The sequence below is a fragment of the Lytechinus variegatus genome, chromosome 7, assembly GCF_018143015.1.
Source record: "Lytechinus variegatus isolate NC3 chromosome 7, Lvar_3.0, whole genome shotgun sequence".
NCBI classification, from domain to species: Eukaryota; Metazoa; Echinodermata; class Echinoidea; order Temnopleuroida; family Toxopneustidae; genus Lytechinus; species Lytechinus variegatus.
Genome location: NC_054746.1, coordinates 23154599 through 23179540, shown reverse-complemented (window position 1 = coordinate 23179540; position 24942 = coordinate 23154599). Strand labels below are relative to the sequence as shown.

The following is a 24942-nucleotide window of genomic DNA, read 5'->3' as shown; positions in this document are numbered from 1 at the left end:
TCATGTCATATACAAAAATTTCAGTTTGAGCTTCCAGTTAAATACGCATCTTGATCGTGATTACAAAATTTGCTTAGATGTTGAATACTCAAAATAAATAGAGCCAGAGATTTGCACTCCAAATCCTTGAATCATTAATTTATGAGATACCTTCTAACTTTTTTGAAAAAATAAGTTAAGGGGCTGCGAAACCGGGGGAGTTCGGGGGTCCCGGGGTTTCCGGTGGTGGCTTTTCCATTACAAAAACTTAAAAATGATATGATTGTATTTTTTGCATGATCAGCCCCCCCCCCACTTTCGGCTCAGCCCCCGCACTTTCAAAACCGTTCCGCGGCCCCTGAAGTTAATATGGACTTGCAAGATTACAGGCTCAACTTTGGTGCTATACCTGGTTGCTACCAGTATTCATTTATTGTGTGAAAAAAAATTCTCGTTATGTTCTTTGAAGGTCAGGGAAGGATACAGTTTTCACAACTTTCTTTGATCAGCTACAAGAGTGAAGAGCAAAAAGGGGCTATAAACAGGGGTGTTTTTCTTTTGTCGGGAGACTGATGAGAACATTTTAGTTTAATAAAAAAATTCAAACTTTTTATCATTTGCATTAAGAAATGCTTATTTGTACATAAGGTGCATGATACTTGTCATTAAGAAAGGTTCAAATTTGTACCTTTTTATGGTGCATCTTTGCCCCTTGGGATGCTGCTATTGTACCCCATGCAGAGGGATCCAATTAAACCCCAATTTTTTAGTGTGTACTCTTAAATCTTACCAGTAATAAAGACATGATTCAAATGATTTGAAAAATGCATGACAGTATAATTTAAAGAAAAAAATTGAAAGCAACAAATAAAGAAATTAAAATAAAGTTCTTGCAGAGGGGTGTCGAGCCCGCATGAACTCAGCTTGAGCTCGGAGATCGCATTTGGCCCTGTATACTGCGCCTGCCAGACATCTCGAGCTAGCTAGCTGGAGCGTAGCAAGGGGCACAGTACGGTACCCTACACAGACAGTGGTGGTGGAGGCGATTCCCGTCTGCTTCGATTTCGAAAAAAATAACCGATTCGCTACTCTATATACGCCAACTTGGAGAACATCGAGGCTTCATATTTAGAGGTAAATATGGCATGTGTGTCCCGGCTTAAATTTAAAACGTGCAAAATCTTAGGTACATCTCATATCTGGCTTTATTGCCTTCGTTTGGCTTTGCCAATGGCAATGTTGAAGTTGAGCCCGGAAAGTTGAGGTCTAATTTTCAGCCCCTGCGCCGCGCCGCCGGCCGGCTGCGCTGATGTGACCTCTACACTCACGATATGCCGTTTTATTTCGTGGACTAGTACTTGAGATACTAGACCTGATTGAGAGCGATTGACAGTCTGTGTATTTGTGTGTTACCATTAAAATAAAGTTGATTCTATTTACTTTAATTATGCATTGTACAAATTTGTCTGAACATTTAATATCATTTAAACTGTGCAATGATTTTTACCCTGGTGTTTTTGATGATGCACTTTTTACAGTGAGGGGGAGGATCAAAGTTGTGATGTAGAACATTAAAGGGGAAGTTCACCCTGATAAAAACTTTATTGTAAAAATAGCAGAAAAAATAATAAAAAATATTGCCGAAGGTTTGAGAAAAATTCATCAAATAATTAAAAAGTTATTAGAATTTCAATTATTTGATTTGTGACGTCATATGCGAGCAGCATTCCTACATAGCGAATGGTAAAAAAATCAATGAAATGTCATTTTCTCAGAAAATTGAAAATGGATTTCACTGTACCTTTTGTATATCAATAGACAAATCATTTCACACCCGATCATGAAAAGAAAACAAAATTAAGTCATCAGGAACCATACAAAATTTGAAATTAATGCATTTTATATTACATAACACATGGGGCAGCTGCTCGTTTATGATGTCACAAATCCAAAACTTTCAACTCTAATAACTTTCTTACTCTTTAACGGATTTTCCTCAAACCACCAATATTGTTTACTATTTTTTCTGCTATTTTTGTAACAAAGTTTTCTTCAGGGTGAAATTCCCCTTTAAATGATCTACATATTGGAGGGTGGCTCTTTCAGTCTTTGTTCTCCATTCTGAAGCCTGCCCCATGAATAAAATCTGTACTGCCAAAGTATGGGGGGGGGGATCAGTCCCCCACTTACTCCAATAGATGTGCACAAAAACAAAAATTACCATCTGATTGTGATTTTTTTTTAATGGTCAGCGGTCAACCCCCTCACTTTTGGCTCAACCCCTCCCCACTTTCAAAACTGTTCCACAGCCTCTAAAAAAGTAAAATGACACAGATATTGAATGGAATGGAGACCCATCCATTCAATCAAGATAAAAATAAAATAAAATAGCAAAAGAAGTGATAGTCTAGATGTTAAATGTCTGCCAAGCTTAAAATACCCCCTTCCTTCCAAAACAACCATTTTCAAATGTGCCTGTTCCAACTTTTCATGTATTGCTCAATTTCCACGGTTATTTGTCCATCACCAAAAGAGAGAGAGAGAGAAATAGAAATTGGATGATGCGGGTCATGAAAATTGGGATATGTAGGAAGGCTTATAAGTTTTTGAAGTTTGTTTATAAATGTATAATAGCAGAAACCTTAATGCATTTTTCCAACTTTATTTAAATATGCATTTTTTTTGCTTTGTGTAGTAGCTACTAGATAGTGTGTACATGTAGCAATAAAATAAGCAGTGTCTACTATTGATACATTCTTGTTCAGAGCACACTTATATTACGATGTTAGAACATATATGCTTTTCAAGATATCAAGATATTTTTAAGTTTTCTACTTTGAAACCTTTTTTTTTCATCTTGAAGATCATGAAGAGATGGTATCTTTAAATAATCATTGTTATTATGATTTTCTCACTGGAAGTGAGCTTTACCCCATATCTCGGATATAACATACCAAACATTTGTAATACCCATGTAAATTACTAGTTTCATAGAACAGAAAGTAATTTCATCATACATAGTTTCCAGATATGTTGAGATGTTTTATTCAGAAATGTAAACCTCTTCATTTTACATGATTAAACACCGTTTGTGTTGACTATAGTATAAGCATCTGTTGATAAAGAATGTAAATCCACTCCGGAATGCAAGTGACTTGATTAAAATGTCTCCCTCTACATTAAATGCATGTAAATGTTCCTAATAAAGGGACACTAGATATATCTAAGATAAGTTTCAGTGTATTTGAAATTAGATGTTCATCTAGTTTGATTGAATTATAATGTTATTTCTTCTCTATCCTCGTTTAGGAAAAAATGTTTTGAGAGCAATTACAGCATACAATATTACTGTAAAATTGTTTTAGTTGATCCTTTGATCATCATATGAAAGGCATTTATCCAAACTGGATATTTTTTTTAATGTAAAATAAGTAATACCAACTTTAATGATAAGCATCATCACTTTATTCTTCATATTGTTATGGTAGTTATTGCAAGTGTGATGAATTGTGATCTCACTCGGTTATGTAAGTAGTTTAGTTTCCCACCTGGAGGTGTTTCACAAATATTTAAGTATGATTTAAAATTGCTCTCATATTCCCAGAAGCCTTTGGTATCTCATGCATCAACCCCATTCATTGGTAGGAGCATGCTCTGAGGATATGTGCTACTTGGAGTTATTAATGAGATGAATATGCATTGAATATCAGGTGTGCTTGATGAATGCCTCGGTCACATTTGCTCGACGACGGCCATACAGCGAGTCGAAAACAGCCGTTTTAACATTTTTTTTTACCAGCTACATATAGGTGGTTTGAATGAACATGAATAAAATAGCTGTTTTCGACTTGCTGTATGGCTGACATAGAGGAAATGTGACTGTAGCATAAAGAAGACTTTAGATCGCACCTAACTCTTTGTGAAATACCTCCCTATGAAATGTTCTGGGGCCCGATTCCATCAAATTGAAACTACTGTGGTAACAAAGGCTCAACAGATGCAGAATCAAGGAATTCAGGGAAAATACCAAAATGATATGTATGATGTAGTAACATTTGTGCAAGAGGACCCCATTCTGGCATACATCTTTAGGTATTACCAAGCTTTACAATCATATGTATTTTCCTGTCCAAAGACCTGAATGAGACTTTAGAGGTGTTTCAAAGTTCAATGTACAAATTGACTCAAGGATAGAATTTGACAGTCAATTGATAAGATAATGTTAGTCAAAGCTGATTCATAAACACGTCTTTCAACGAACATTGTTTTATGTCCTTGTTAAACAATTAACCAATTTCTTTGCAATTTCAGTTCTCTTCAGAGGAGATGTTATTCAGTTCAAAGAAGAGTCAGATGCATCTCAAGGTGACTTGGTGTGCATTTATTTGAATATTATAAAAAAAAATACTAGACTTTGTTATCAGTACACACAGGTGCTACATGACAAAGTTCATGGCAGCAGCCACCTCTTATGATATTTTAAGTACTTAGCGAAAAAGGAGAATAAAAGAAGGCAAAGACTTCAGAAGAAAAGTAAAGAAAGGAGAAGCGTAACTCTGCAATGTATTAACCCTGTTATTCATTAAAAAAAATATTATCACCTTCATTTTGTCTACTGCCACCGCCCTCAAAATACCCTGGCACAGCCCCTGAGATCACATACAGTTTGATAAAATCAAACATCTTCAGATGCCCTCAAATCAGTATATGCCTCACCTTGTCTGATAGATGTTTTGCATGACTACATTGTTACAGGACAAGTTCACCCCAACAATTTATTAATTCATGTTTTATTTATATCAAGTGATAAAATAAGGTAGAGGGTAGTTCAGTTCAGTTAAAAAAATTGCTTTTGGTTCAGTTATAAAAACTGCTTTACAAAAAGTCATTTAGATGAAAGAGAAAAATCCAACAAGTACATAACACAGAAAATTTCCTCAAAATCGGATGTTATGACATTTAAAAGTTCACAAAATAGCTATATGCACATCCTGGTCGGTATGCAAATAAGAGGACTGATTCGTGACGTCACCCACTCACTATTTCATTTATATGTCATTATAGGAAATATCAAATATTCTAATTTTCTCCCCATTGTCCTGTAAAACATAGAACTTTATATTTCTCCCCAAACATGTGGTATTACCATTGTTATAACATTGCAGTTCAGAAAAGTTGTTTCTTAATGTCAGATAGGTAAAATTTGAAAATTCAAACAATAAAAAAAAGAAATTGTGAGTGATGGACATCATTGACTCTTTCATTTGCATGTCACTGAGTTGTACATATAACTGTTTTGTGAAAATTAAGCAAAACTTTAAAGTGTCATAACTTATTTTACATCTGATTTTGATTTTCTGCGTTATGCTTGTTGATTTTTTTTGCATTCAAACAAACATTTTTCTGGGGTGGACTTGAACTTTTAAAGGTACTTAAGCTTAAATGTCTAAGAATGAGGGCTTAATTTTATCTGTTGAGTTTAATTGCAAAAAGTTGTTTGCCAAATATACTGTTTCATGTAAAGAGAGGAAGGAATCATCTATTTATAAGGGAGACCTTAAGATGACCAAATATTAGTAGTGCTCAATATTAGTGTTATGAAGGTCAAGTACTAAGTTGTCAATTTGGCAAATTAGATTTGAGACTTTTGAGTTTACAGTGAGAGTGAGAATAATGAATTGAACAACTGCTTTTAATTTAATTGAGTTAATCTTTTCAGTGTCATAAAACAAGTCATTCAAGAAAAGAACCCTGCTTCAATTAAGTATCTGAATAAAGTAACACATGTCTAATGACTTGACAATCATCCGTGCTGTGTATTTCAGGAAAAAAGGTCTTAATAATGACCAATCCTGGTCTGTACACATGACTTTGTTTATTCATGAAAACTGAGATGAGGATGGGAATAGGGCATTCTCACGATACATCATTCCTTTTTCAATAAACATCTTCTCCTTCTTCTCAAAACATTCTAGGAGTTTGATTTGCAGTCATTTGAAAATATTGACATGCCATTTAACATTCTCTCCTATACTTGTGGGAAAATTTGCCTGTTTGAAATTGAAATCTATGATAACCTCTTACATGGTATCAGACATTTCATCATCACGTGAGCAATTCATGAAGCTTTTAAAAGTGGGTGATTTTCACTGACCAGTTTTGCTCTCTGACAATAAGATGCAAGGATTTCCAGTAGCTTGTAACATTCATTGTTTAAAATCACTGATTAAAACCCTCATGAAATGCTTCCCTGGTATCTGGGGCCGATTGCACGAAAGGGTCTTTGCAAGGACCGTCTTTCGTGTCGCCCATCTTTTATGATGCGCCATGTGAAACGCATTTTAAATAAATCATCTGCAAACATATTTCATTCGTCCGTTTAAACAAACAAGATATTTGTTTATAAAATAATGTAATCTATCATGAAATTGTATAAAATTTGATTTAAAAGCAAACTAACGAATCTTATTCTTTATCATAAATTTCAGAAACACCCCGCTTATAGCGTTTCATAAAAGATGGGCGACACGAAAGACGGTCCTTGGAAAGACCCTTTCGTGCAATCGGCCCCTAGTTCTTGCTAAACCTAGATACTTTTTGGTCACTTTGTTTTATTCTCTTTCTATTGTTCCTATATAATCTCATTAATGTTGTAGCAACATTGTTTTACAATTACATTTTCGATACTTAACTCATATTCCATACAAACTACAGTATGAATCATCAAATTTAATATTACAGTAGAAGTTAATTCATGAATTACTGATTTTCATTCCTTTGAGGTTTTTAAACTAATTTTTGTGAGGGAAAAGCCCAATTTTAGGTATACGTATTTCTATTGATGTTCAACTTAAAAAAAAAATTGGGTTAATATATGAAAAAAAAAAATCCATGATTGATCGTGGGCCTGGCAGCTGCTGTACAACGCCAGAACAAGGCTCTATCTCTTTAATTGTTGAATGCCAAACGGTAGCAGCAACTCCCATCCTTTAACGTCTTTTAATCTTATGTGGCCAGGGTTTGCACTCCCGACCTCCCGGTTGTGAGACAGACGCTCTACCAACTGAGCCAACACACTGGTCATATAGGAAAATAATGAAAATGTGTGATTATTTAGATTTTGGAAATGATAGATTTGAGTGAATAGAAAAAGACAAGAAATCATGGACTGTAATTTATGATAGGCCGATAACAAAGCAATGCCATATTTATAGCGTTAGTTTGCCCTCTTGTTTTAGTCTTGTTGAATTAATTGGCATATCTATCTTCTTTCATATCTAAAGATAGGAATTTTTTTGCAATTTTATGATCTGATAGAGAGGAAGGGCAAAAGAAATAGGCTCTCAAGCATTGCCAAAATGTCAAGGGGAAATAATGATTGGTTTGGACATTTGCATTAGTTCTATCGATATAGGCCAATTAAAAATGAAGGGTACATGTATGCGTGTCGTCAGGAGCCTGGCATCTGAATCAGTATGCAAACAGTTAATTAAAAACTGCACAGAAATCACTGATGTTCAACTGCAGGAGGATTTTTTTTTTGCTCCAGTCATCGTGCAGACGTGCATGTTTCATTTCCGTGTAGGCGGTTTAATTTGATAAATTATGCCAGCGAATGAAGTAGCAAAAAACCCCATTGTACTTACATAATGTATAAAATAGTATTTTGAAATTTATTGATACTGTTCTATCCCTGCTCTATCATTGAAAAACAAAATTTTCATAGGATTTTTTAAAATCAATTTAAAACCAAAGGGTTGATAACTTTGATTGTCATATAGCATGTGTAATATAGTCTTAGAGAGATAAGCTTTGATTAGGAGATATAGTAACTGGATCAATTTGTTTACTACACACGATAATATGATATAAAATTGATTTAAAAATGTATGTAAAGTTAATTTCAGAAGTGACGATACAAAGGTGGGCAGTTATCAGTATAACCTCATACACATGCACTTTGATAATTGAATAGTTTCAGTAAATGTTGCTAATTGATGCTAAAATTTATGCTGATTTTATAAAAATGAATTCTGATCAAATGTATATATTTGTAGATATATGAAGGGAATGGATCAACTGTTTAAAGAATGTTCCATTTCACTATAGCTTTGTGAAGCATGTTTATTTATTATTTTCCACCTTCATGTGATACATGCTTTGAAAGGGGACATAGCTCTATTTATCCTGTGCACAGCAGCTCCATTCTGTGTCTCATCGCATCAACATTACATACAAGACTCATGCACCCCACCGCTTGCCCCCCAAAGACCTCAAAGCTGTTTGCCTCATAAAAAAAGAAAAGGGAAAATCCTTCGTCATACAACATAAAGCCGGGCTTCTCCGTCTTGGAAAAGCAAGAGTGTTGGCCCTGGAAATAGATGTAGATGGATGGAGCGCATCTCTTCCATTGCTTGGCTGGAGGATGAGTTATGTGAGGATGAGGAGAGGGATGCTAGCAGAGATGCGGAAGATGGTTCTACCAGATGTTCTTCTCCCTCTCCGCAGCAACAATCCCAAAGGTTAATTTCATCACAGCCACACGCCTGCCCTCAAGAGTCACTGCATTAATGCTAAGAAACCCATTTACGAATCATCTCTCTGACTAATTGAGGGTCAGCGGGCAGGGTAGGAGGAGGGATTTGTCTTTTAGAATGCTCTTACCCTCAACATACCTTCATTCAGAATCCTTGGCAACTGCCATTTCCATTTCGATTCCATCAACATATTTGTGTTGTTTTGTCACAACCAAGTCCTTCCTAAAAGAAGTATAAGTCAAAAAAAAATAAAAGAAGCCCAACAAAATGTTGAATTTCATTGTGATCAGATGTGAAATAAGGAAGTTATATGTTTGGCAGTTTCACTACCAGTTAAGTTGTGATTGAATGGAGAGGTCACAGTTCCTTTGTTGTGAAATCTATTAAATGAGGATATTTGCAATATCATGTACTGAATATATTTTCAGTTTTTACGTTTGTTGCATTCTTCTTGGTATACATCAACTAGGCATTTGATAAAAATATGCAAGCATATTAAAGCGGAATATAAAATTGATAAAGGTTTGAAATAGTCAAGAGTTTCTTTAGTAGGAATAATCTCAGAATGGATATCTGATATGTTTTGTAGAGAGGGCCTGTGAATGACCTAGTTGAATTTTGCATTTGATTTTTAGGTCATACTCGTACATAATATCCTTTTTGAGGGAGTTTCCTATCTTCAGTAGAAAGTGAAGTATTGAATGCCTCTCACTGTTTCAGTCTGACAGGGACAGTTTGGAGGTTTCATGTTCTTTTTGTATGTTCAGAGCTACATTACAAAACAACAATACAGTCATGGATGTGAATATACATGTACATGACTGTCCTACATGTAACTGCCCCCAATATTACATTCTAAAATTAAAAACTCATGTAAACTTCATCTGTAGACTCACTAGTTTAAGTGTGTACATGACCAGTTGACCACACATATCTCTGTAATTTTCTTTTTTATCAAGAGTTCAGCTTTTACTGTGCTGTATGTTTTTGGAATGAAACTTAAAATGTCTTTAAACATAAAAGATATTTAAGTATGAACCAACTACTTTAAAACTACATGTTAAGTTCATCATTGTAGCTTATTGAATATTGCACAAATTGCTTCAACATAAATATGGGGAGCGTGTAGGCATGTCCGCTTTGTGCAACTGTAACAAGAAAATCATTGAAAGAATGTTGAAAGCTTCTAACCTGGAAATACAGGATGAAAGTATTTTAACAGGGTGTATCCCCTCTTTCACATCACTGATCTCTGTGCCATCCCTCCCGTTCACACTTAAAGGAACGCTAAAACAAACCCTTAAGAAGAAAAATGTGAATGGTCTGTCTTTGTAGAGTAATATTACACTAATATTAGGCACAATGGCATCTTATAATGAGGAAAAAGAAATATGCTTCATAATGCTTATATGTTTAAAGAAATCTTTTTGTAGAAATTGATTTTGATGGATCTCATTGCTGGTTTGTTTATAGTTGTATCCACAATGCTAATCATGCTTTGTAGACTCCAATCAATCTTAGTTCATTTTTTATAATTTGACTTCAAACCAAATATGATCCAATGTTTTGTTTGACTTTCATGATACACATCACAATGTGAACTCCGCAATACATGTATGTTGTTGTACTCTTCTAAGCAGGCCTATATTTCTGCACACTACCTAAGCAAAAATAAACATATTATTGTTGGTGTCATTTCCATGATTCAAGACTTCTCTGTAGTCTGAAATAGCTAAGGACATTAGCATGCAGATTGTACAACGAAGAATGACCAAGCACAGTTGTGTATGGATGGAGTGCGTTGACGGTTTATTACAAGGTCATCACGTGGGTTACATTAGTCTCAATTTGTTTGACAACTGTCACGAGAGCACAGGTAAATTGATATGCTCTCGTTCGTCATCACTCTGGGGCTGTGCCCAACTAGATAGGGGGCTAATAATAAAATGGTTTCAAGGAAGGGGCAAGCAAAATATGGTGTGGTAGGAGTACAGTGTGTATGCTCTCTTAATTTGCATGAAAGGCCTGATTTGGGGGAATTTATAGCGTGCAATATTTTATTGGCCTGTATATTATTAATAGAAGGATTAAATAATGACCAATTTCAATACCGTTCCACACAACTGTAAAGCATAAATTGAAGTAAATATCCTTATAGATTGAAGGAGCGTTTCATCAACATTTTTGTCTGACAAGTTGTCAGAACTGACATCTTTCCTTCATTTTGATTGGCTGAGAGGCACTGTCTTATGGTAATTGTCAGATAAAACGGGACTTCTGACAAGTCCTTTCATGAAATGCTCCCCAATTGTCAGTGGGCAAACAGTTATTGATATTGTCAAAAAAGCAAAGATGATACTTGCTCTGTGAAAGACTCTAATCACATAATGGTTTCTTTTGTCTGGATCATTTTTGTAATAGAGGGAAGGAGCTAGATCTAAGATGGCACCCCTCCTTAAATATTAGCCTTCTACCTTGCTCATCCTACATACATGATGGAATTGATATGCTTACTTTCTTGTCTCTTAGCCAGGGTCTATCTGTAACATGAGTAAAGCTAACTGCTTTCAGTGGTTTGCTATCTCGATATGTGCGAGGCCATCCCTAGCGCACCTTACACACAGGCTTCGGAGAGAAAGGGGGTGGTTAAAAAAAAATCAATACCATCACTGCGATGAAAAAGCTTGCATTGGGTGGCTCGGTGGCTATTTGCGTGTCATTCTCGTCATTTCTCGCATTGTCCTCGAATGTTGGCTTGCGCTTCTTTGATGGAATTTCACTTCCTAATAGTTCATCCTCTGAGGTTTGTGACATTTGAAAACGGGTGTCCTTTGGGTTAGCAAACAGTCACTTTAGGTTTGTCGGTAGAATGAAGTGTGAATGTATTACCTGTGTGTGTAAATATACTCACGCCTGTCTCTGTGGATTCCTTTGTATGTAAATGTATGTCACCAGTCTGATAACCCATATTACCCCTGATCTGTGAAAACATCTTTGATTTCCTATAGAAAAAAAACCCCACTTATTTAATTGTAATGAAACATGTATTAATTTCAACATAATATTATGAAAAGCAAAATTTGACATGTTTTGTATAACCTACTATGAAGACTTTATTTGAATTTCAAAAAGTATTACAAATATCATCATTGGCAATGATTTTAGTTTTTGCTATCACAAAATATATGATATGAATATGACAGGATATTTTAATGTTTGCTATTCACTTTTTTTCTTAGTATTAATGAGAAATTTCTTTAATTGATATATTTGCGAAATACAGAAGTGGCAATTACTAATAGAGATCATCTAAAACTCGTCAAAACTTATAGTTCCGTGCAAAATGCTTTACTAGTATAAAATGGTTTTAAATACAGGAGGAGAGTAAGATGTTTAAATACCAATACACCACACAAACACTCCATCTTACACATTTGCCAGAGTTTAGTATCACTAGTTGCTTCTACCTCTGCAGTCCTTTGTTCTATATTGATTGACCTTTGAGTCCTCTCATTCAAAAATGGAATCTGACACAGTGAATTGACCCTTGATAGAGCCAAGGTATCCAATAGAACAAACCCTATAGCCGATTAAGGTATTGACACAAGAGTATTTAGCAGTGTTGATTGTGATGACAGTTATTGAGTTGGATGTCATGGAAATTCTTGCTATTTATTATTTCCATAGGATGTTCTCAAATGACCATCAGTGATCAGAACAGGACCAGGACACACCCAGTGAGCCATTGAATGAAGGTAGGCAGTGGGAATACCCTCTGGAATGAATGGTTCTTTTAAATTTTTCTATTTCATATGACACCCTAGTTTCAGAATGTTTGTCAGTTGTGGGAACCTAGTAGCAGTGGACAGACAAGATATGCTACAATCAAACGATGCTCTGGGTTATTAGTGAGATAATTGAATAACTCAAGGTGTGAAGGAGTTCATCCTCCTGATAGTGTATGCCAAAGTTCTCAATTTTAGTTGATAAGATAATACAATGTCATCAATGATTGCTTAAGATCGACCTAGTTGGTTCATAGTAATATTTTTCCATTATTGATGCCAATTTCTGATTTATAGTTATGGTTTTACATATAGACCTAAATGGATATAGTCTGGAGTGAGCAATTATTTGTGAGGGAAAATAATACAAATCTGGGGCCCGTTTCATAAAGGACTTGCTTTTGTTGTAACTTTGCCATAATGGCAACTACAATGGTAACAGGGCTCAGCAGCCCTGTTACCATAGTTGCAAGTCCTTTATCAAACGGGGCCCCTCCTATTATAAGAAGCAGACTGAAATTGACAAAATCATCATCATCAGAATGATGGAATGAATTTCCTGCATATTTATTACATGTTAAAAAAATTGTGAATCAAATTGGAAAAATGATGCATTGTTAACTTGACACAGTGACAGTGTGTCTGTGTACAAAAGACCGGCAAACGTTTATGAATACAACTTTTCAGATATCAACACACCTTACAAATTACTCAACACCATTGCTATTTGCTTCCCAGGCTTCTATAATTGATTCCCTACAGAAAGAGTTGTCCCATCTTGAGGTCACCTATTGATAGTTTGAGAGATCATTCCCTGGTAGAGGGATTCTAAATGGGTTTATACCTAAATACACCATTGTTGCCTTCCCTGTTATAGACCCTCTTGTCACAAATTGAGTTTACACAAGACTGAACAATGCCTTTATATCAAACACAATACCTTCCTATAGTTATCCAACTGGTGTATGGAATGCATTTACCAGAAGGTGGTGGGTTGTGACCCCCTTTTTTCATCATCTGTATCCCTTTCAAGATCAACAGTTTGCTTCATTTTAGGTGTTTTGTTAAGGGAAACTATTGTTAAAAAGGGTCTTTTGTTAGTTGGATGAATAGCCTTCCTGTGTCATGTCTTTGCGTATCTTTTAGAAGTTCGTTTACTAATTTGATGGAAATAAATACATCAGTATATTGCTTAAAATAAGAAATATTTGTCTAATTCATAGAAAATAATACACTTGAAACTCTAAAGAAAATGTGAATTTAAATCAGACATTTCAAGATATTTTTCTTTCAAAGTCAATAGATCTTTTTCTTTATAACAATAAGAATTAGGCAAGAAAAGTACTTTATAAAATTATACAAGATGCCAATCTCTTGCATGAATGTTTTTATGTTATCAGGATTCTCAAACATGTACATGTAGCATGAAAGATGCATCATTCATTATAGGTTGAGAGTCTATTTTAAGATGTCTTTGCCTCTTACAAGCCCCCTGAATTGCACCTGAATTATGGATATATTATGACTGTTTATTGTGGGCAAATATTGACTATGAAAACATCTGTCTGTACTTGAGTCATGCATACATTCATGCAATTCACACTCGAGGGACAAATCATACCAGGCACTTCATGAAATGTTCTCACCTCATCATGACCTGGTGTATGCTCGATAAGAACCCTTAAAGGGAGTGTTTGTAGAGTCTTGGACAACGTTCTCACTACCGTCCTAAAACTAGTTTAGTGGAAACTATTTTAACGCATAATCATTATGAGAACGGTCGAAGCAGTTTTGGAAACCAGTTCGAAAACCACCTCTCGAAGTAGTTTTCAAGATCTGTTTGCCTCGTTAAAGTGATTTTAGCGTAAATGAGAATGCAACCGTTCTTCAGGAAGCGATCTTCGCACATTTTGAGCATGCTACTCCGCACACTATGTGTAGAATAGCGACGCTGCGGTTTCAAATTTCGTGCGATACATGTCACCCCCACTGAGAGCATTTCCATAGCAACAAGGCCACTTTTAATACTGGAAGTGGTTTTGAAAACCACTTTCGGATGATCAAATGGGAACCCGAGCAAAGCAATCCTGGTTTTCTAAACCGGTTTCCAGTGAACTATTTTTCGAAAGTATAATGAGAACAGTGTCTTGGAAATCATGAATCTTTCAGTGATCCACTGCAGTATAGCATGTAGACTTTGTTTTTTTATTAAAGAGTTCATCTGATTTACCGAATTGAATAGTGAAGTGAAGATGGAATTTCTTCTTGAAATAATTCTTGTCTTGGGTTGTGTGTTTTTTAAAGACAACATGCAGATCTGGTTATGAGATTGAATTATCGAAGAAACTGCTTCAAAAGTGATAGTAAAATGTTTTATCATAATGCTCCCAACAAGTGATGCGTACTGTACGATTTGGAAATAGCCAAAATGATAAGATGTTGACTCAAGGCTGATGAGAGTCGCATCCAATATGCATTCACACAGAAATGCGTGAAAGGGACTACACCCATAGCTCTCGTCACAAGCGTGTAAGCTATAGGATCATACATGTACGTGTAAGCCAGCATATCTGAGAAGGGATCCTTTTATACTTCCTAAATATGAAAAACTTTCTATCCTAGAACAGGAGTTGCTCTTTTGATCAGTTTATCAAGAGCCTTAGAGTGAATTTTCTTGTATGAGTTGGTCACAGCCTCACAGGTAAGTATTTTGTTGACAGTTTGCCCAGATAAGAGTCTAGTGTAATTGAACTACATGTACTTTCAGTAAAATTGTCAGGAGTATGGTTTCAGTTAATAGTGTGTCCAGCCTTCATTTTTGAACGAGTCTAATAGTGAGTAAGGTATGTGCATTTTTTCACATATTTTGTCCATAGCCTACTAGTATGAAAGGTCCAATTAAAATAAGTTGCAGGTTTAGTTTATCCAGCGCCTAGTGTAAATGAGTCTACTATAAGTTGGCAGGGGATACACCTGTATGGGTGAGAATGCAAGAATCCAGGGGCCATATTGTTTCCTCATTAACCCTGTGAATCGTGATCAACCAGCATCTCAAAAATTGGGTCATCCCGTCACGGTCAATCAAAGGTGTGCCCATTTCACTTTTCTTTCTTGAGAACAAGACAATTGAAGTCAAGTGGTTCATGGGTAATCCATGAGCCTTCTTAGAGACCCTTGTTTTATGAGAGAACAACAGGAAAGAGCTAACAAATTATTTCCAAACACCCCCTAAACAAGTTTTTCGTGGGCTTTATTTATACACTTTGGGCCCTTAACAAGTTGTTGTCACCAGAATATGACCCCGGGGAAAAAGCTTGGGGAAAAAACATACCCTAAACACGTCTGGCTAACTGTTAGTCTTAAAAGAAAGAAAAGCTTTGGAAAAAAAACCCTTAAATATGTTTGACCTCCAGATTGGCCATTGACCTGTCTTTTAAAACCACCCTTTTCCTTGAAAATCTGTGTTTTTGATACCCTTAACTAGTGCACGCACGCGGCCAAAACTGAAAAAACACCCCTTTAAATGCATTTTTTTGGTCAGGCATACATGTATGTACAGCAATATATTCCCCCCCTGGTAAGAAAATATCAGTTGAAATGAAGGGAGAGAGAAAGATTGGCATACTAAAGAAAAGCGAGCACCCAAATATCTTGAAAAGGTGTTGCAATGATAAAAGTCAGCCATATGTAATCAATATGGCCCAGAGATACAGGTGAAGCCCAGACCCAGAAGCTCATTTTAAGTGGCCACTATAGAGGGTCTGCTTTTTTGCAAAATGAGCGGCCACTGGCCTGTTAGACAGGTGCCCACTATATACAGGGTCTACAACACATGAATTTTCTGTGGGGGAATTTTAAGTGGCCGCTATAAGCAGGTGGCCACTATAGACATGTGGCCACTGAGACAGGTTCGACTGTACATTTGAAAGCAGTACCATGTTTTTCTTCAGATTTCTTCAAAACAGTTTTTATTTAAGTCACCTCTCTGCATTGCTGAGTATGTATTTGTTTCTGTGAATGTAACATCAGTCCACAGACAGAACGCGTTATTTAGTATATTCACTTGTCTAATGATTTTCTTTTCTGTTCAAGATTTTAAATACCTCTGTATAGAATGGATATTCCCATATTGAAAAATACAATCCATATTCAATGCACTTGCAAATCTCATTCAATAATGTGTACGCACCATTGCACTATAGGTTTGATTATATCTGTGATGATTCATGTCAATCTATATATGAATTATCTCATTTGGATGGGGGTCTGCATAATATTTGATCACAATGCCTGCAAATATAGTTTCCCAACATGCCCTGCCAGGGGGCACTATTCCGAAAGCAGAAAATATTGATGAGAGGAGTAAATTGCTGTTCACTTAGCTAAGAGTCTGGTGGAGCCGGTATGTGTTGCAATGCTGGCTGGTTTAGGGATGCAGTCATCGTTAGCAAGATGGCATTAACAGGCCTTAATTGTTCAAGTTGGATGCTGGAGATTGAGGCAAATCAATATGTGTGTCGCCACTGAGGTTCCGGAATAGCGGGGAACGGCAGAGAGGGGAAATTGATAGAAAAAGAAGATATATGAATGATGGTGTCAGATTACGGATGGATAGAAGGTGGGATTCCTGAATTCAAAAGTATCAAACAGGAATTGTGCTTTTCAGAAAATCAGTGCAATCTCCCCTTCATATTCCTACTCATATAGCAGCATAATTGATTCCTGATCCTATTCAGGTATAAATTATTCTGAATGAATAATGAATCAGCCAAAGCACAGATATGGCAATAATCAATAAGTTGAGGCAACAAATTTTACAGTTTTTATTGCTCTTGAAAAGTGGGGCATAAGTGAGGTGTGAAAAACTATGAATCAATTTAGTATTGCTATCAGCACGTTTTAATTAACGTTTTTAGGTCTCCAATTATCATGAAGGATCTATTTCTTCATTTTTAGCTCATCCGGCCCAAAGGGCAAGATGAGCTTATGCCGTGGCGTGGCATCCGTCCACAATTTCAAAATGCTACTACTTCGCCATTTTAAGTCCGATTTCAATTCAGTTTCCTTTTTATGATAGCACTAGATGGGGGATTCAAAACTTCTACACAGAATTTTGAAATCTTATTAAATATGCTAATTTATGCGCATTTTCAAAATTCACAAAAAATGCTTCTTTATTTGTTGACCGATTTTGAATTTTTTGCTTCCATCTGGTAGAGCTTTATGAGGTTCACAAAATTTTACACAGAATTTTGAAATTTTGACCAGAACAATTTTTATGCTAATTTATGCAAAATTAATTTGTGCATATTTTTAAAAATTCACATAAAATGCTTCTCCTTCTTTATTTGTTAACCGATTTTGATTTTTTTCATCCATCTGATAGAGCTTAATGAGGTTCACCAATCTTCTTCACAGAATTTGGATATTTTGACTAGAACAATTTTTATGCTAATATATTTATATGCGAAATCAATTTATTCATATTTTTAAAAATTCACATAAAATGCTTTTTCTTCTTTAATTGTTGAACGATTTTTACTTTTTTTCTTCTTCCATCTTGAAGAACTTCATGAGGCCTACCAAACTTCTACACAGAATTTTGAAATTTTTAGTAGAAATTTACTTATGCTAATTTATGCAAAATTTATTCAGAAATCACAGAAAATGGCTCTTCTTCTTTATTTGTTGACAGATTTTGATATTTTTCTTCCATCTGGTAGAACTTCATGAGGCCTACCAAACTTCTACACAGAATTTTGAAATTTTCAGTAGAAAATTATTTATGCTAATTTATGCGAAATGTATTCATAAATTACAGAAAATGCCTCTTCTTCTTTATTTGTTGACAGATTTTTTTTTATCCATCTGGTAGAGCTGCATGAGGTTCACCAAACATGTACACAAAATTTTGAAATTTTGTCTGGAAAATTATTTATTCTGATTTATGCAAAATTTATTCATAAATCACAAAAAATGTTTTTCCTCTTCATTTGTCGATCAATTTCAATTTTGTTTGCTTTATATGATAGCTCGAGGTAGTGATACAAAATTTCAACATAGATTTCTGAAACTCATTTAATATGCTAATTCATATATTTTAAAAACTCACAAAAATCACTTATTTGTTGATTGATTTTGGTTATTTTTGTTCCATCTGAGAGCTACATTAGGTTCACCAAGGTTCTACACAGTTAAGAAACTTTGACTAGATTATTATTAATACTTAATTCATATGAAATTTAGATCACAAAAATGCTTCCATGTCATTTCTTCGTCAATTTCAATTCTATATCAATCTATGTCACCAATTTAACTCACTACAGTGTCAAATGGGCTGAAATTAAGATGGTGTTACATTTTGTTGCGAGATGCCGAATGAGCTCCACATTATTGATGTGCTAGTTTGTTACAAATTGGCAGTATGATTGCCAGTTTTTTTTATACCATAGAATATGATAAAAGGGAAGAACAGTAAGCCCATTTACATCGGGTTGACTTTTCAAATTATTCATCTATTGATCCAAGTAAGAACAATTTTGAATTTTTCCTAATTTAAGTAGGGGGATGAAAATATAGATCACCCACCCCCGCCTCCTTTACAATAGGTTCACCATCACTGCTTGGATTTACACCAGCCGTAGAAGATGCTCTGGATGAAATATTCAGACCATCACCACTTTATTCAAGCATAGAGCCCAGAGCAATCATGACTTGATAATTGCCCAAGGTCATATTCTATGCTTTACCAGGATCCCAAAATTTGTTGGAATAAATTTTTTTAATCTTGAGGTTTTTTCTCCAGATTGGCTGATTATTGTAAGAATCTTGAGATTGGGAAAACTTTGGCTGACAGACAACTGCCCTGATCATCCCAGCTTTGGATTCATTCCTTAATGGAGTTCCATGACATTTCCTCAAGTGGCAGTATGGCTCCTATGAAAAATCTGCATATTATTAAGCCAAACAGTTCTCAAACCTAACCGTTAGCTTATCCCAATTACCTCAGAACTATGAACTTAAAATCATATCACTGCCTTAAACCAATCCTAACTTTAACCCTAACCCTGCCCAGTGTCTGCCAAGAAATCAAGACAAGCAATTTTACAAGTTCAAATGTCTGGCTACCCTCTATTCAGCCCACCGGTCATTCAATTTATCCTTCCTTCCTTCATTCAATCTATCTTATTGGATAAGAAGTATAGTCTTAATTCTTGAGAGCTTGATGATGGATCAGAAGCTCTTTTCAAGGAAACGCTTCAAACTAATATGGTTGTGTCTCCTAGGATTACTGCATGCATAGAAACTTTCAAATGGGTCTCGTCTCAACTAGTGTACCCCATGGTTCATTTTGTGTAAATGGAATATATACAGTGAAAGTTAAAAAAAAATAGGATACTGATGGCTTACTCATACAATAGAACTCATATTCAGGATGGTAAAAATACTCTTTACAAAATTACATGGAAAGAATGGAATGGAAAGAATGGAATCTGAAATGAAAGTAGTTTTGCTTTGTTTCTACATTGTTGAGAAACTTAGAAATTAAAAAGAAAAACATCAACATAGAATGGTACCTCTTTTTCTGTAGATGATTGTTATGAAGAACTTATAGAAAGGAAGATTACATGATTTTGTATTTCTTTTATTAATATAGAGAATAAAATTTTGCATAAGTGTTGAATGAGAATAAATGAAATTGTAATCAATTCAAATTTTGACAAAAATACAATATTTTCTCAATTTTTGTGTTGATATTTAGAATCATATATGTTAAATATTTAACATAATCAGAACATGTGTTAACCATAAAGAAGGATATCATAACAGAATGTACTAATAATTCAAGCTAGTAATCATGCAGAACTTATTGGCAAGCTTTGTCAATGATGCATTAAATTAGAATTGTCCTACCATGTAAAGGGGGTTGTAATGACAGAGCGTTAATTAATTTTAGCCAAAGTCTTAAATCATTGTCCTTATTATTGAAAAAGATTATAACTATCATCATTTCATATCTTTCAGGGTAAGCCTAGATGTTTGAGAGTTGTTTGCCTGAAATTTAGGTAGTGAGATAGTAAAAGTATGTATTTATTTTTTGTTTAAATACCGGTAGATAGTTCTAACTAGAAGCAACGGTAGTAATATAGAAGTAGAAGTACCCATGTTTGGTGTTTCACCTGCACCCCCCAATTTATTAATCAATTCAATTTAATTTATTTATTTACTGTCATGTATTTTGCTTTAAAAAAAATTGTAAGGATATATAGATATTCAGCCTGGAAGGAGCAGATTATCGCAAAGAATGTATAACAAGGTTGTATGATTTGAATAATTTGAACTGAATTGAATCAAATATCAATTTCATACAATGAAAATGATTAGTAAAATTAGATGTATTCGTTGTCATTGTAATAGCGTTGTTATTATTTTTTATTCTATTAACTTTGGTTTAAATATTATAGGGTGCTGAGAGGACCCTAAAACCATCATCAGTAATTGCGTAATTGCATTCATATCTAAAAAAGCCATGGGATTACATTTTATCACATATAGTCATGTTCGTAAGAAATGATCTAAATTAAGAAAATATAACTGCTCAATTTTAGTCTTCTGACATCATATGATAACAATCAAAGAGTAAAGTGATGCAGAAAAAATTGACTTGCCACCGGTTTATGTATTGCATTTCAGTAATCAGTAATCTCACTTTACGTGTGTCGGCTCGCATCAATTCTTGTAACAATCCTTACAGCTGCACACCGCCACCACAGTCATTAATATCTGACAAAGCCTGCGCCCCGTTCTAGTTCTCTGTGCAGGAGAGAATCATGGGATGTACGTAAGTGTTGTGTGGAATACTCATTAGAGGCCTGTCAAGGTGCTTTCATCTGCTGGAATTGGACAATTGCAATGCTAGAAATTAGTTTCTCAAGGGTTGGATTTCATTAGATATTTGTTAATTCTTGTTTAATGAGCAGTGTGTAATGGGAATGGCAGAAGTTGTTTTGTACTTTATATTGTGGAATAGTGTTTGCTGCATATATATCTTTGGAAGTTTGATACTATCATTCAGCTTTCTATCTTTAGTCTTGGAAAGTTCAGTATTTTTTTTAATATTGTATAGTTCTCCATTAAAACATGTATTTCAAAGAAACTGCTATTTTTAAGAAAGTTTTTCCTTTGTTCTTTTTCCCCCAAAGAACTTTTTATGAAAATAAGAAAAGAAAATCCCTTAGCCCTGTAGCATTTTTAGAATCTTAAATCAAAATGAAATTTGGATGTGCATAGATAATTGTAAATTTGGGGAAAAAAGAGAATTCTTCTTTTTCTTTATACATTTTTTCAGAATTGTTTAAAACTCGCAGTCTCAGAGTTTTCTAACAATAACATATCCATTTATATAGCGCAATTGATATGTGCATATACAGATTTTGGGAGTTGCCCGTACTGATGTTAAGGAAGTTACTAGCATTACTCTTTTGTTCTGTCATGACTTTTTCAGTTTTACCAGACTTCATTTATATATTTCTCTAATTTTCCTCCTATTTTAATTAAAAAGTTGGATCAATGCTTTTTTTTCAAGACTTCCCTGGATCATGCATCTGTAAACAGTATAAAGACTTTATTGACTGAAGCATTATGCAAATTCAGAACTTTTTTTTATTGATATTGACTTCACTATACCTGTCAGATCAAGAATTGTAGGGCCTTTTCACACGTGAATCTTGAATCATTGTAATGATGATTCCTATTTTAATCGTGGCTGTGATTAGCATTCGTAGTTCTAATCATGTACCTACTGGTAGGTCCATGGTAGTTCTAATCAACCGCCATCGAACATGTTCTATTTTGGTTTTACATGTGCTAAATATTCGTCATTAGCCTTATTTTTCACTGGAATCATTATTCAAATTACGATTTTTTCCCGTGTGAAAGGGTGGTATGTTTGCAGGCCCATATTTCACACCACAATGCTTTTAATCAAACATATAGATCTTAATCACGATTTGTATAGTAGAATTTTATAGCCTTGCCTATTTCTGTGGTTATGACTGTTGTGCTCTAACCTCTAAATATTTGGGAATTTTAAATGCCTATAAAATATCAGCAGGCAGGATGTATCCTGACTTGTTTATTTTATTGTAATAAATCTTCATGTTTTATATGTTCGATGATTTAAAATTATTCTGTTAGAATAGATGTGGGCAAGTACATGTTTTGAATCTAAATGTATGTTAGAGCTTGTCTAAAGCTGTGGTATAGGGGTCAGTAATGTGAATTACAATCAAGTATCAACTAACATACCAATCCTAGTGTAAAAGCAGTAAGATCATTTTCCAACCGCCACTTTGTGAAAATTCCAAATATAAAAATCTTAGATATTTAACACCCTCTCTCTGTTTTTTTGTCTTTAAAAAATGGGACTTTGGGGATTATATCTTCCAAATCGTGATTTGATATCCTAAACCTACATACTAAGAATACATCCTGAAAGTTTCAGCCCATCCTTTTGAAGTGGGTTTTATTTAAAAAAAAAACAAAAAAACATGCAGATATTGTATTTTGATCGGGCATCAGATCAAATTAAATTTTCATGTGTAATCGCAAAATCTATCCTGTAAAACACATTTCCATTTCATGTTCTTCACATCACATAACTGTTTTAGGGCATACCCATTTACATTAGCTAGAAAGGAAAAGGAAGAATAGTGATAGTTTTAGGGGATTTACCAATTAAAGACAGGCTTTAACATAATTATGAATAAATATAAGGTTAAAATGCCAGAAGCAGCAACGATTAGAGGAGGAAGTGAACAAGTAGACGTGATGATGGGTGTATGGCTTTCTGGGACACAAAATGGTGTTAGAATTCTTTCTTTTAAAGATGAGCATGTGATAATTAAAGTTGAATAGATACTTTTCATAATTAAACCTACAAATTATGAAAGGTAAGTGCAATATGCGCAGAATTATGAATGGTGACTCCCCCTCATTGGTACTGGTAAACATTCAGATTACCAGTTAAGATTGACTAATCCATAAGTGAATCCACATTGTTCTTAAAAAGAAGACAACCCAAACATTTTAAACCACAAGTTAGGCTTCATGACTGTCACATAAGTGCTGTGGGACCCTGTAGCTGATATGATTTTGATATGTAATTCTTTTTTATCCTAAATTAGAAATGGATTTTCTCTCTGGTTTCTGATTTGCAAATTTTCTGAATTTTGTTTACCCTTTTAGCCTTTCCCATCAGGGGACCATAGTTCTGGATAGAATTGATGACATCTTGCAAAGTTGATTGTTCTTTGTGAAAGACTGGAGTTATATTTCTTTTTGAAATCGTTAGTCAAAAGCTTTCCAAGTGATCACAGGACAAATACGGAAGATGCACTTTATAACAAAATTGATGCCTAATCAGTTTTATGTATGTGAAAGTATTTCAAAAATAGTTTTGGAACACCATCCAAAATGTTGATTTGTGTAATGATTTTTAAAGTCATTCACAGTAATACAATAGCTTTAGTCTTGTGATCGGAATGAAAATATTGATAAGGTAAACTGTTATTCTCACAAGATTGTTTTTGCAACTTTGCAAGGTGTTGTTTTCCATTATACAGTATGTCATGTTTTAGTTATCTTGAACATTTAAACAAAATCCTTCACCCCTTTTGATATTCATGTAATTCAATAAGAAGGATGTTTAAGTAAGTAACATCCAAACATAGGGAGAATGTTGGGAAAAGACAAATGGAAATTTACACATCCCACTTTCAGACCTACAGATTTCATGGCATTACTATGTGATAAAGAATGTACTTGTACTAAAAGTTCTTGAAGTATATAGTGAGATGCATGTTTAAGCATCATTTTGGATCAATGAATATGATCAGGTTTCTCTCCAAGTGTGGACATTTGTTTTATTACAATCTGGATGCCTTCATTGCAGTTCAGTAGGCCTATTCACACTTCTCTAAACAAGTTTCAAACAAAGTGTCCCTAGTCTGAACATGCTATGAGACGTTCTAGATGATACCTTGGCTGTCTTCAGAGAGGTGTTGGACCCCACAGCAACGCTTCATATGATTACAAGTATACCCGACCCTACAGGACATACTTTATTTCTCATCGGTAGATAATCAGATCATTTTCTCTCACTGGTGTTCACGGCTGGAGCCAAAGCGACACATTTTCCGAAACGCTTATACTACGTTTCTTCCAGTAAAACTTTGGTAAGTGGATTAGCAATGAGTGGCAGTTTGCTCTCAGCAGCCATGTTGTTTTACACAGCAGGAAGGTGTTTATGTCTCTGTGTCCCTTGTGGGGGACTTGTCATAGAGGCTTGTCATTGCAACCTGTCACAAAAACACATCCAAAATTGTTTTTCTGTCAAACCATGGACCTACTAGCAAATCACTTTGATCCATTGAGGAAGAAAACTACCCTCTCACCAGTTGAGAATGCATACTGTTCATGCTTTAGTAATGTTTATAGTTGGTAGTTATAATAATTATGAAATAAATCTGATGGGATTCCCTCAGTCATTGTGGCTGATAATAAGGGATTAAAAACATTTTGGTTAAAAAATATAATTCCCTTTATTTGACAGGATATTGCATGTATTATGCATGCTTTGT

At 34.8% G+C, this 24942-nt stretch overlaps 1 protein-coding gene across 6 annotated transcripts in view; it reads left to right on the top strand.

The window, feature by feature from the left end:
• Positions 1 to 969: 969 nt before the first annotated feature.
• The window catches only part of LOC121418785 (neurexin-3a-like), a 136949-nt gene continuing 112976 nt past the window's right edge, over positions 970 to 24942 (top strand). For 5 of the 6 annotated variants that reach the window (XM_041612899.1, XM_041612898.1, XM_041612897.1 and 2 more), the window contains exons 1-2: positions 970 to 1113; positions 12204 to 12271. The gene's annotated coding sequence lies outside the window, so the exon portion shown is untranslated. Of the gene's footprint in view, positions 1114 to 12084; positions 12272 to 24942 lie in introns of those variants that run through there. The other variant, XM_041612894.1, reaches the window with a different exon arrangement.